Source organism: Paramormyrops kingsleyae, chromosome 11 (assembly GCF_048594095.1).
Source record: "Paramormyrops kingsleyae isolate MSU_618 chromosome 11, PKINGS_0.4, whole genome shotgun sequence".
NCBI lineage: Eukaryota > Metazoa > Chordata > Actinopteri > Osteoglossiformes > Mormyridae > Paramormyrops > Paramormyrops kingsleyae.
The window spans coordinates 6,145,169-6,157,730 of record NC_132807.1 but is presented as its reverse complement, the minus strand read 5'-3'; the positions used below and the strand labels follow the sequence as shown (position 1 = coordinate 6,157,730).

General features: G+C 42.2%; 1 long non-coding RNA gene across 1 annotated transcript; it reads right to left on the bottom strand.

The window, feature by feature from the left end:
• Window positions 1–1,208: 1,208 nt before the first annotated feature.
• LOC111844952 (uncharacterized) lies at window positions 1,209–5,944 on the bottom strand. The gene is made up of 4 exons (XR_011993680.1): window positions 5,642–5,944; window positions 3,774–4,886; window positions 3,583–3,693; window positions 1,209–3,227 (listed from the first exon to the last, which is right to left on the bottom strand). It is a non-coding gene; the product is annotated as an uncharacterized lncRNA (long non-coding RNA).
• Window positions 5,945–12,562: the final 6,618 nt, after the last annotated feature.

Below are 12,562 nucleotides of genomic sequence, written 5' to 3'. Positions count from 1 at the left end.
GTGGCAAAGAAATACCAGTCGGAGAGCCGGTTATATCTCTCCTCTCAACAGGGGCGCCGTAAGGGGGAGGAAACCTAGGACGATTCCAAGGGCCCCTGAGCGACAGGGGCCCTAAAAAATTAGGAAAATAACTGGATTGCTTTAGACTGGGGGGCCTAATATGATATGCTTTCATGGGGCCCAAAATCTCTAGCAGCGCCCCTGCCTCTCAATATGCCACAGTGGGACTGCACCACACCGGAAAATCTCTTATTTGTACAACAACCTGGAAACACTCATCTCTCATCCAGGATTTCCGTCAATGTTTCACTCCCTGGAGGACAGAAATGTGACCATATCAACCAAACGCGCACTTTGCAGAACTGGCGTTTGAAGACCGCAGGGTTGCCAGATCTCACTCATCCGGCTTGACACTCACGCTTTCAGACTCACGCAAGGAATCTTTCGGCAGATCTATGTTACTCCATTACAAACCTAAAATTAGCTAAATTAAAAGCGTTGGGGTAGTTTGCAAACCATGCAGACTATTTACATGGTAATAAAACTCTTACATACATGTAAATGCGTGTGCATGTTTGTGCAGACGCGAATTGAAAATCTCACTCCAGCCGGCTGACCAAAGTTGGCAACCCTGGGACCGGGTTCCACGGGGACCCCTGCAAGTGTGGGTAAAGTTTAGTTTATCCGCAGAATCAATAAGCGGAAGGAGAAAACGATGCTTTGGACAGAGATTAAACGACGCCTTTAAAAAAAACCCGAAATATCGCGGCATGCGCTCGGAAAAGCACTTAAACGGCGTGATTTACTTTGGCTCTGTACGGAGCTCACCGCCTGCCTGCACTAACGGGAAGCGGCGCTGAGACGCGATGACTGCTGCGTGAGGAGTGACCGCAGCCGGCCAGCATGCAGCGCCTGGCGGGGACTGGGTGCCTTTTTAAAACACGGATCACCAGCAAAAGGCGCCTGTAAACGGGAAATGAAAGCGATCGGAAGCCGGAGGGCTGGTGCAGCACTGTGCAGCTTGAATACGAACCGTTTGTGCCGTGGTTTGTAATGCAATGCACAAGGCCTGGGTATTGCAGACTTGATCGCCTGGTCACACGCATGCGGCTTTTTTGGAGGAGGGGTATGGATGGCGGAAAAAATCCACATTAAACTCCAGGTTCACAAATATTTTTTATTCTCAACTAAAACCATGGCCGCGTGACTCAAATCAATACACTTTTTGATTAAAAGCAAATAATTGAAACACGACTGGTACGCCTGAATTAAGGCTGACAACTCAAAACACACGGTCTGAAAGCTACTCATTTATTTAAATGATTATTAAAGCACCATGCCCTGGACAATGCGTGCAAAGACAAATGCCAGTATGAGAGTTGGTGCGAAACGCATAGTTAACATATAACTGTCGCAAGAATAACAATGGTATCTGGGGTTATGTTTCAATGGTAATATTATATTCGCGTCTGGTGCGGAGATGACTATAAGCAGACGGTGTGGAGGGTAATACGCTAGAAATACACCCTGCAGGTCGCCGCTTTGTATTCTCTGCAAACTCTATTTACAGAACATGATTTTTTTTTCCTGAAACTAAAAATGAGTTTAATCTGCCAAAGGCAAGTCGCTTTAAAATCATTATGTTTTGCTGCATTCCTTTATTGGTTTTCGTTTTACCGTGTGTAATTAATGTTTGCGTGTACTGCAGGACTCTACGCCCCAGCTGAAGAGAAAACAAAACAATGAAATGTCAGCTTTGAATATAAATCAGATTTATACCTAAGAGTGTGACGATAATATCTTACATCGGCTCCAAAGTCTGCTCTGCTGCTGTCTGTAATAAGCGGGGAGCTGGCAGTAGTGAAATTCTGCTCTTTAAATTATTCACACGCTGCATAAACAGAATGGAAGCCCAAAACACGATACTCTCAGCTGATAAAAATAAAGACTGTTAAAAAACTTAATGTATAACAGGTCACGGTGTAACTACAAAGACCGTGGTCTGATTTGCACTATGAGTAGTCTCTCCAAATGTAATATCCATGATCTAATCTAATGCATCGTTTTAAAGTACAAAATGAACTTTGCGTACAAACTCAGACGTAATAACTGGCAACTAGAAGAAATGATTTAGGTGTAGTGGTGATATTTGCTGTTCTACTAAGAAATGCCTGCACAACAAAATCAATAAAAGACAGGTCTCTCAGGTCAGGAACTCAGAGAAGCTTGATAAATTTACATTAATACTTTAAATTGGCCAGAGTGTGAATGTGTGTGCCATACGTGGAGCGGGGGGGCAAGAGCCGGCCGTGGTTCTCCTAGACTGAAATCTGTCCCCCCCTTTGGCCACCCCTTTCATATTTGCTTTTTTGTGGTTAACTCAGACTTTGACTTAAAAACTGCTTTTACTCCGTACCTGTTTCTCTGTTCATGATTTACTGTACTGATAAGGAATAAACTCACTGCACAGCTGAGCTAAACATGCTCTCAGAACGGCAGCAATGCAGACGTTTGGGAATCTTGTGCTTAGTGTACGCTTGTTACCTTAACTGCAAGGAATTGAATTTAAATTAAATGTTTATTTGATAATTCCACCACTGCCTGAATAATAAACAATGTAGAGTTATAGCGTCTATGTGCCTTAAATGTTCCCTTATTTTCTAGATGCCTTATATTCATATTTTGATTTATGTGCCGCCCCAAAATGACCTCTGGTCCCGCCCCAGCTACCCCACTGAATATTTCCTGGCTCCGCCACTGGTGTGTGCGTGCTGTACTGGACTGCCATTCTGTCCAGCCGCTCCCCAGCTCTGCTTCCTCAGATTGACTGCAGGCTTCTGGCTCTCCTGTACTGAATAAGTGGTTGGAAATTGATGGAAGGGCAGATATTACACTTCACTACTATCTGGGAAATAAAAACTGAGCTCGAATGTTGCATTATCTCCTTTAACCAGATAGATCACAACCTTCCTGTAGAACATCACGTAAAATGGAAAAGCTGTCTTTAGAAAACACCCAGAATATCACTCCTGAATAAGAACCACTCATGCACTTCTTTTCAATTTGTATGGATTTTAGCCGCTAGTCCTGTACAGCCTGCGGATCCAAGACCAGCCGAAGGAGAGTTGACTTGTGTGAAATAAACCAGAGCCCTGTGCATCAGTGAAAGCAACTGGAATCTTGTCTTCTGTCAGGATGCCATAATGACCACCTCCAATCTATATATACTGATGAAAAAAAGCACAAAGGTCTGTTTAATTCAGGTTAGTAATGGCAACAGTGTGAAACCCATTCTTCTAGACTATTAAGCTAAAATTGATATTACTACAAAGCTGACAGTGAGCTGTGGCATCATTTAGTGGCCGTCTTGATTTCCAGACCAGTCTAAAATCCCATGCTTACCATCACTGCTGATGTGACAGTTTCCTATAGATTGCTGGCCTGGTTGTCAGGGGGGTAGAAGGTACTTCACAGGAAACCTGCTTTCCCATGTATGTCGGAACCAGCTGTGTTGTTTTTTTGTTTTGTTTTTTTTGAATGCCTCTTTCCTCCAGGACACATGACTCAGGGGTAGCGACTCACCTCGTCCAACGAGCCTGCCAGCCTTGCTTCCATATGGACGCACGGATCATTTTCCAGCGGCTTCTGCCCACCGCTGTGCCTCTTGCTTCCTGGCTGAGGTCCACGATAGCCCTGCAGCAGAAGAACGTTGCATGTCAAGCTCTCTGGAGGCACGGTGAGCGAACATTCAGACAAAAACTATATACACCCACCTGAGCAACAACTGAATGACGTACTTTTATACGTAAAACCGAGGTCCTGACTCTCTGAGGTCATCAAAGGTCCCTGGGCATCTTTTGTAAGAGTAGAGTGGGGGGGGGGGGGGGGTACCCAGATGCCCTGGCTAAAATTGCCCACTCTGGCACTATCAGATCTGGCCTCCTAATCATCCCCTATATCTAATTGGTGAATTCTCTCGTGCCCCTTTACCACCTTAGCTACTGTGTGGTGAGCGTACTGGTGCAGCCTGTGGCGCATCATCCAGGTGGGGGCTGCACAGTGGTGCTGGCTGAAGTGGCTCCCCATTGATTCTGTAAAGCACTTTGGGTGTCTTGAAAATGCCCTATATAACTCTAACATTCAGTTATTGATCAAACTTTCCAATGTAGAAATACGGAGATGTAGGCAAAAAGGCATTCATTGGTGCATTAAATGTAACTGAGGTTCAAAAATAACTCCATCTGCTCAATTTTCACTCCACTATTTCTGTCCCTCTTTCCCGCACTTCCGGCATGTCTTCCAAGTTAGCGAAGGTGCTTGTGGTCAACCAGTCAGCAAGGTTTATCACTATAGGCCAGTAGTTTGTGGTAGAACAAAAACGTACCTAAGCTGTGTCCCAATTCAGGGGTTGCAACCTTTTGAAGGACAAAGTGTATGAAGGCGTGCCCTTTGTAGGTCGTGTTCTTCAAGGTCAAACAGAAAGTGTTGTCAAATGGGATTGACTGGCCTAAGGATAATTTCCTATTTCCATCACCAGCTGTTCCCATCCTTACCCAAGTCAGGAAGTGCTAGCCAGCTGGGACACACCCACGTTACCTCTGCACAATGAATCTTGGGATAGACTGGACCACAAAGGATCAGTCAGGTGCATCCTTTGCAGAGCAGGAAAAGAAGGACACATTCCTAGACCTCATTTGAAGGAGCCTAGGAAATGAGACAGCTTTCACATGCAGCCTTTGAAGGATGCAGCCTCTGAATTGGGGCACAGGCTTAGTCAAGAGTAGGGACTAAAAAAAAGGTTCCGAAACTGCAGTTAGTCTGAGTTCTTGAGGACGTGACAAAAAATTTTGGTTCCTGAAAAAAGTCCTGGTTCTGGAAAAGAGTTCCTGCAGTGGGAAAGATAAAAACACATAATTTTAGGTCTGCATTGAGAACTGTTTACTTATTCTTTATAGGGCTAAATGACAACTTTTTCCCCAATAGACAGTAGGGCTGGACAATAATTCGATATCAATATATATCGCGATATATTTTTTTTCGATAACGGTGATACGATTTTTAAACACATTTCCGATATTTCGATATACTTTTACATGTATCACAAGTGCTAAACAGCGCGTATTCAAATCGCATTTGCATGGTAATTTGCTGAACAACGCAGCTGTGAAACGTGATCCAGGTAAAACTTTTTTAGACAGCATAAATAATATTGAAGCATTTGTTTAAGCAGACTGTTAAAAGCAAAAGCAACAAAGCATTTTAGACTTTGTAAAGAAACCATAGTAACCACGTGTATGATACTTTTCAGAGCTGCGTCAGAGGGAAATGACTCGTGAATTTAATTTTGACACTGGTTAGCTTTTTGTGAAAACGAACTACAGTACACCCCGCAGGTTTTTTGTGATTTTGTGAGCGATCTTTGTGTTTTCAATGTTGGAGAATATAATTAAAGGTTTGTATCAAGAAACGACGGTGGTTTTTATTGTTTACTGGTAAATCTCTGCTGTTAGTTGGTGGTATGCCTTTTGTTAGCCAACATGTATGTCGGGGCCGGCTCTACGCTGGGGCAACGCCCCCTTAAGCAAACGTCCTGCCCCCTTAAATCAAACTTTTAGAAGTTGAGGAAGAAAATAATAATTACCCACAAACTGAATATGGACAAGATTTACTACAGTAGCTGAAAAATCCACTGAAAAAGGCACAAACGAGATGATAAGTTTCACTTCTTGTTCGCTCTTTCCCTCCGCGTTCTGTTTGTGCGCGGGCTCACGCAGCACTCGGCAGATCCCCCACTCACCCTCCCCCCAGCTAAACATCCAATCACTGTTAGTATGCAAATGAGCCAGTTTCTCAGTAGGCAGGGCAAAGCGAAATGAGCTGCGTGATTGCGGAAGGTTTGGAGGAAACAGCAATCTCTCTCGTCAAAATCATAGTGATTAGTGAGATCATGGTTCGAATTATTTTTGTCTGTTTGGGGGGGGTCTTGATCGGGGGGTACTGTACCCCCCAGTACCCCCCGATCACGACCCCCCCCAAATAGACAAAAATAGCAGTTTTGGGGGGGGGGGTATTAACATTTTTCTTGTTGTTTTTTTTTTTTTTTAAGAAAGAACCTCACCTTGTAGGAAAATTTTATGTAAAACGATTTTAGACACCCCTAGTGTGGATCGTACCATTTGAACCACCTTGGCGCTAGAAGCAGCTTAGCCAGTCGGTTACGTCATTCATTCTCATTGAGCGACTTGTTCGTTGTGATTTCAAGATTCTTTATTCGTCACATACATAGTTATAACAAGTACAACATGTAGTGAAATGAACCCTGACCGATCCTATTTTTCAGTTTTATATTTCAAGACTCGGTGAATTGATTTTTTCTTTTTCATAACTTAGCCTACCCTTTTTAGTTTTGGTAATATTGGCAATAGTGAAAAGTGTTTTGTTGGGTTCAAATATGTTTGATATAGGCCATCCAATTAAGGTAAATGTCTTGTTTTTAATCTGATGAGGAATATTTTATTTTATTTTTTGTTTTACTTTTCAGTTTTCCCCCTGTGGGATTGCCACCTTACTGTGGTCAGGGGCTTTGCGTGCCTCAGTGACCCTAAGAGCTACACCAGCAGAAGCTTAGCCTTCAGGTGGGACACCCAAGTTGGACAGGTCTTAGGGCAGAGGCCTGACAAAGTGCAATCCAATTACATGACAAAAACAGTTATCCAGAGCACCACCCCACCCCTTTCCCGCCTTTGTCGCCACCATGTGCCCCCTTCACATTTCTGTCTGCCCCCTCATATATGCATGTCTAGAACCGGCCCCGATGTATGTACATATTTATAGCATGCCGATCGCGTAAAACAAATCGCGGCAATGCCAAAAACCCGTGCATGTACATTCTCAGTTATTAACGCACATAAATACATTTCAAGCACATGCTAATATATTGCTGCCATATTGGTTTTCGGTTATCTCGATCATCGGTTATCTCGACGCTTTTTGGCAACCCCCTAGGCCGGCGACATAACCGGGTTCGACTGTATATGAATAATCAGCCTGTTCTAGTTTAAATGGAAATATATTATTGTTAATAAGCTGAGTCTGAGAGTTTTATTTATTTGATAGTTTATTTCACATTTCTTGTTTGTAAAGGCTAAATACAAAAAAAAAGTGAACCTTTTTTTTTTTGTACTGTTTTTATTTTAAAAAAAAATTATATAATTTTAATAGGAGGAGCCTGGAGGTATTATAGACTTTGCAAATTCAGTTTGCAGACAACCATTGTGCGTGTCCTCGGCAGTTTTTTCCTGAGGCTTTTTAATATTACCCATATCGATATCGGAATTATATCGTATCGACCAAAATTAAGAAATATATCGTGATATAAATTTTTGCCATATCGTCCAGGCCTAATAGACAGGCATCAACCAGGTACCAGCAGTTCTTTACCTACACAAAATTTGTTAGGCAGGTGATTTAAGAGTCAACAGTCCCTGAAGATTTACCGCTTGACTGTCATAAGACATGGACACCCTTCCCTTGTAACCCCATCGTACCAAACTTACAAGAACATTCTGGTAATTCAAGTGCTGCAATTTGTCTGCGAAATTTCTCAAATGTCACGGTGCAATTTCACAGAACATGGTTCTTATGTGAAACCATGCATGACAGCAGTGATGTTTGGCATAATAACTATAAAAACATTATAAGTGATTAAATACAAAGTAATTTCTCACGTTCTTAATCAGTGGACACATACAGCATACCAGCTTCTGGAAAGCACATGATACATGTAGTTATGAATATAAATGAACAGCTTTTAAACCTTCGGCCTTGACGGCTTGTTTCGGTGCATGTAGACCTTATGCTAATCCCTGGTTTGAGCCATTGGCAGCATCAATGCTGAAGAAGCGATGTCGTCTTTGCCCTAAATCTCCATTCCACTGCCTCCCAAGGATATCCTGTCAGGTCCGAGCGCTGCACCAGCTGCTGCAACGTCCCAGTGTTGTTCTCAAAAAATCAAAATATTTGCATATGTTCTGGAGTCGTTGGGGTGTCCTGTCACTTCTGATAGGACCCTGTCCATCTGTCCAAACAAAGCAGTGGGGTCTGTGATCTATTGCTTTTTCAATTCCAGCTGATCCACAGATTTCAGCTGTCATATGGGGATGCAGGACACTCCATCACGAAGAACCTTCTGGAATGCCCAGCCTCGGTCCATTACCTGTGAATTGTACCAGGTCTCGTCCTTCTTACTAAAGTCAATATTATTACTGTTCTAGTGAAGTGAACTAAGTGTCAAAATAGAACATATGCGGCATAGAAACTCTGATATTACTTTAACGCAAACAAGTAAAGTTTATTTATAAAGTGCTTTTCAGAGACAGACATCACAAAGCGCTGAACAATAAAATGAAATAAATAAAATGCCATGCAAGTTAAAATACAGAGCATAAAATAGAATATTCAAACACAAGCTATCCAAAGGCTTGTTTAAATAGATAAGTCTTTAGCTGGGCCTTAAACTGTTCGACTGATTGCACAAATCTCAGTGCTGGTGTAGGACTGTTCCACAGTCTGGGAGCCACTGATTGAAATGTAAAATCCACATGCATCTTTAGCCTGGTGCAAGGGACAGAAAGAAGGGCTTGTGGAGTGCAGGACATCCACATTGTTTAACAGGGCCGGACCATGCAGGGCTCTGTAGGGGAGGATGAGAATTTTATAATGTATCCTGAATTCCACTATGAGTCAATGCAGAGAATTGGGAAAAGGGAGGTAGGATCCATTTGTTCATATGATTAACAGCATAAAAGATGGTGAAGCCTTGTCTTCTGAAGCCCTTGAAAATCGTATCATACTGCAGGTCTCCTTATATGCCTCCATTGAACTTAGGGCTTTGTCTAGCCTTACTGAAGTACTTTCATCTATCGAAATGAAAGATCTGATCAGAGATAAAAGGGGTCTGGGGTGCAGCTGTCTTTCCACCGTCATCATAAACGACACCATCAAATCATTTTCAGGTGTTTTGCGTAACATTACGACCTAGTTTTGCCATTTTTGCGGTTTCGGTCTACTGTCGTTTGGACTGAAAAGGCCTTTTTCGCGTAAGCAGAATGCTCCAACTATCCATCTCAATAACAACATTAGGGTTGCCGTGGGGGAAATATCCCATCGTGCGCAACGCCAGCAGAAGAAAACAAACACCACCAAACCCAGTGCTCTGTTTTAGAGGGCAAAGTTCAGAAGTGCTTGCAGGAGGACTGTTTTTCCACCAGTATGGGAATGAAACAGGACCCCATCTTTTCCCCTCTCCCACTGCAATCACGGCATAAACACTGAAGTTTATGAAGGCCCATCATGTTTGTGGAACACAGCGTTCATCTGCGTTTATAGAGCAACCTCCATCTTAAAGTTTCTCTCCTCGGCTTCCTTTCATTGAAGATGAGAAATGGTCCCCCCCAACACAATGAAATGAAGCCTCAACGTGAGAGTGGATTGCATTTAGCGATCACATGAAAAGGATTTCATGATTGCAAGGATGTTTTTTCCCCAAGCTGATTAGCTCGTGAGGAGAATAAGATCCCATTACTGAAATATTTAATCTCGAAAGATTAAACTACAATCAATAGCCATTCAATATCCTCTGTTTATTTTCTTTTTCAATACAAACTTCCATTAAGACTTTAATTTATGTTCAGCGAGTATGCAATCGATGCTGGGAAGGACAAAACCACCTTACAGAATCGCAGTTCTGACCTCACGTGCTGGATATCTGAATAGTGCAGAAAACTGATAGTCCCCTCTATTTTTATATTATATTATTGTGCGTAGGTCCCTTTAGGGACGTGTTTTTTTTTTTTTTTTTGAACAGAAGGAAATGGATTAGCGGAATCTGCGCCCTTATTATTAAGTTAATGCGTAATCAAATTCCAGACGTTATCGGCTACTGCTGGTCTACCACCATTGTTTCAACTGAAGTAAAGATTTCGATAATCCCTTGTGTACAAACACATTTTGCAGCTTTCTTTAGGGGTATTGAAATCATTGGATGTTATCTCGATTTTTTTCGCTGCATATGGGGTAATGAAGTTAATGTGTTTGCAGCTTGGACAAATAAATATTTTAGTAGATAATTTAAAGCGCACGGAGTCCTTGAGACTGTAGGAACGCTTTCTGCATTCAGATATTCATGAGGCAAATATAACCCTTTTATTTGACACTCTATTCTTTGTAGTGCCCACACCGATGTCTTGTTAACCTGCACACACACAGGACATATGAACAATGTTTCTCCTTTAATTGTTTTTTGTATTGATTTATAGTATATTTGTAATGCAGAGTATAAATGGTGAAGGAAACTATTTTCAGCATGTTGTTAATAGTTGCTGAAATTGCTTCAGTTGATTTATAATTTTGCTGGTTTCATGTTTCCAGATGTCATAAGTGAGATATGACATCCAGGAGTCCAATTTCTGAGTCCAATGGCACTTGCTGGTGTCATTTCCCGAATGCCAAATATCATTAAAACATTAACCCTTGAGATCTATAGCCTTCTGTACGCAGGTGATATCATTTATGTCTTTGAACAGTCAGCATTTCGTTGTAATCGAAATACCTCGAGTTCCTGTCCAAAAACAAGGCTAAGTGAAATGTGTTATTCTTCCACTGAGGCTATTTTCAGGGTCTGGCTGCAATGTAACAGTCCGTTACCTGTATATTGCATTTTCAGCAAATGTGGAAACTGTTACTGACAATCTGTTTTGTGTTTCTCAGTCCAGGGACCTCGTTGGCAGTTTACTCCTGTTACGTGCCTTTAAGTGGAAGGAAAAGGAGTAAAGGAGATGTGTGTCGCGCCTGGTACGAATGCATTCTGCAGGTGCAAGGGGTCAGGAAGTCAACTAGCAAACTTAAAGGACTGTACCTAGGCACCATACAAAACATACATACATGACAAAACATATAGGATTTTGAATGCAAGTTTGTGCCAATCTGAAATTCAGAGAAAGGATAAGAATGAGCGCAATACCAGAGCTCCTATTACCGTAAAAATAAGACCTCGAAGCCTCTCACACGCAAATGTCACGATTGCGAATAGCCCCAGGAGGCGCGAATTCCTACAGCCAGACAGGTCATAACTCTTTCCTCCTGGCGTGCGTGATCTCCGAACAGCTTAGAAAACCGAACAGAGGTAATTAGGGAGGGAGACAATGAAATGTTTTTATGTATAAAATATGAATTTAGATAGAGCAGACTGATCTGTTTCGCAAAAACATGGGAAACAGGCCCAAAAACAAACAGAAACAGTAAATAGTGTCTGATATCATGTATTCAGCATCTTACAGCACAAAAGTACAAGCAGTATTTTGAAGGGAAATATGTGTTTGACCCTCTTACAAACCCATAGAGGATGACGGCTGGAGAAATGAGGAATGTCAGAGATGTTTCTCCATTTAAGCTAATTTTGCGTCTTTGGACTACAGCAAGGAACCTGCACAGCGCGGAAAGAACATGCACACAACTCCAAATAATACTTACGTGCACACACACACACACACACACACACACATACACATATAGAGGAGAAACGGAACTCAAAACCCAAACCCAGGAAATGGGCAGAAACAGTACTACCCACCCTCAAACACAATATGAATCGTCTGGCAGACTGAGGAATCACTGCAGTGCCAAAGCACAAGTTTTAAAGGGAACGAATGGCTTTTTATCAAGACCTCAAAGGTGTAACACAGACAACAAACAATTTCACATCTGAAACCGCAGGGAGGTCAGACGTCGGACAGTAAGGCACACACACGGTGGGTAATTCATACAATGGCTAAAGACATACAAGGGTCGGACAGGGTTCATGCATGACACTGGCAAGGGCAACACATGACAACTGGGAACACAACAAGTATTTACAAACAAGGGGCTATTTACAGTTTTCCCAGCATCCTCCTTACTGTTAATGGGCTCTGCTATGCGGAGCCACCTCACCAGCGCTACAATATTTAGAAAATATAACCTGTCTAATTAAATTACAAGGCCTTATAACATTTTGGAAAATGACAAAGCTATTGGCTTAGTTTCCATGTTCTTGTACATTAAGGGTTTAAGGCGATACTTCTGAATCGTAGCTAGTGTCGACCGCAGGAGAGAAGGTAGCAGGTGATTCGGTTGAACTGGTCTGGGGACAGGAGACAACACCCACACTCTGTGATTCAGTCACACGCTGTGATTCTGTCACACTCTCCTCGAATTGCTGAGATCTGGAGTCCCTAAAGTGTCTCAATACTGTGAAGGGACAGCAAATGTGGGTAGATGTTGAAAGTTGTGCTTATTTACTAAGTAGTAATAATGATAATCATAATAAAATACAGACGCTCCTCTACTTATGAACTTTCAACTTACGAACTTTCAGACATATGAACAAAGAGGAAATTGTGTTCCTTGGATATTGCTAACAATGGCTACCAATTAACCGGGCTAGAATTGGATTTCATGATGAGTCGGATTATTTGTCGGATTTAAGGTAGTTCGGGCTAATTGTAAGTGAACGAAGATAAAGGCC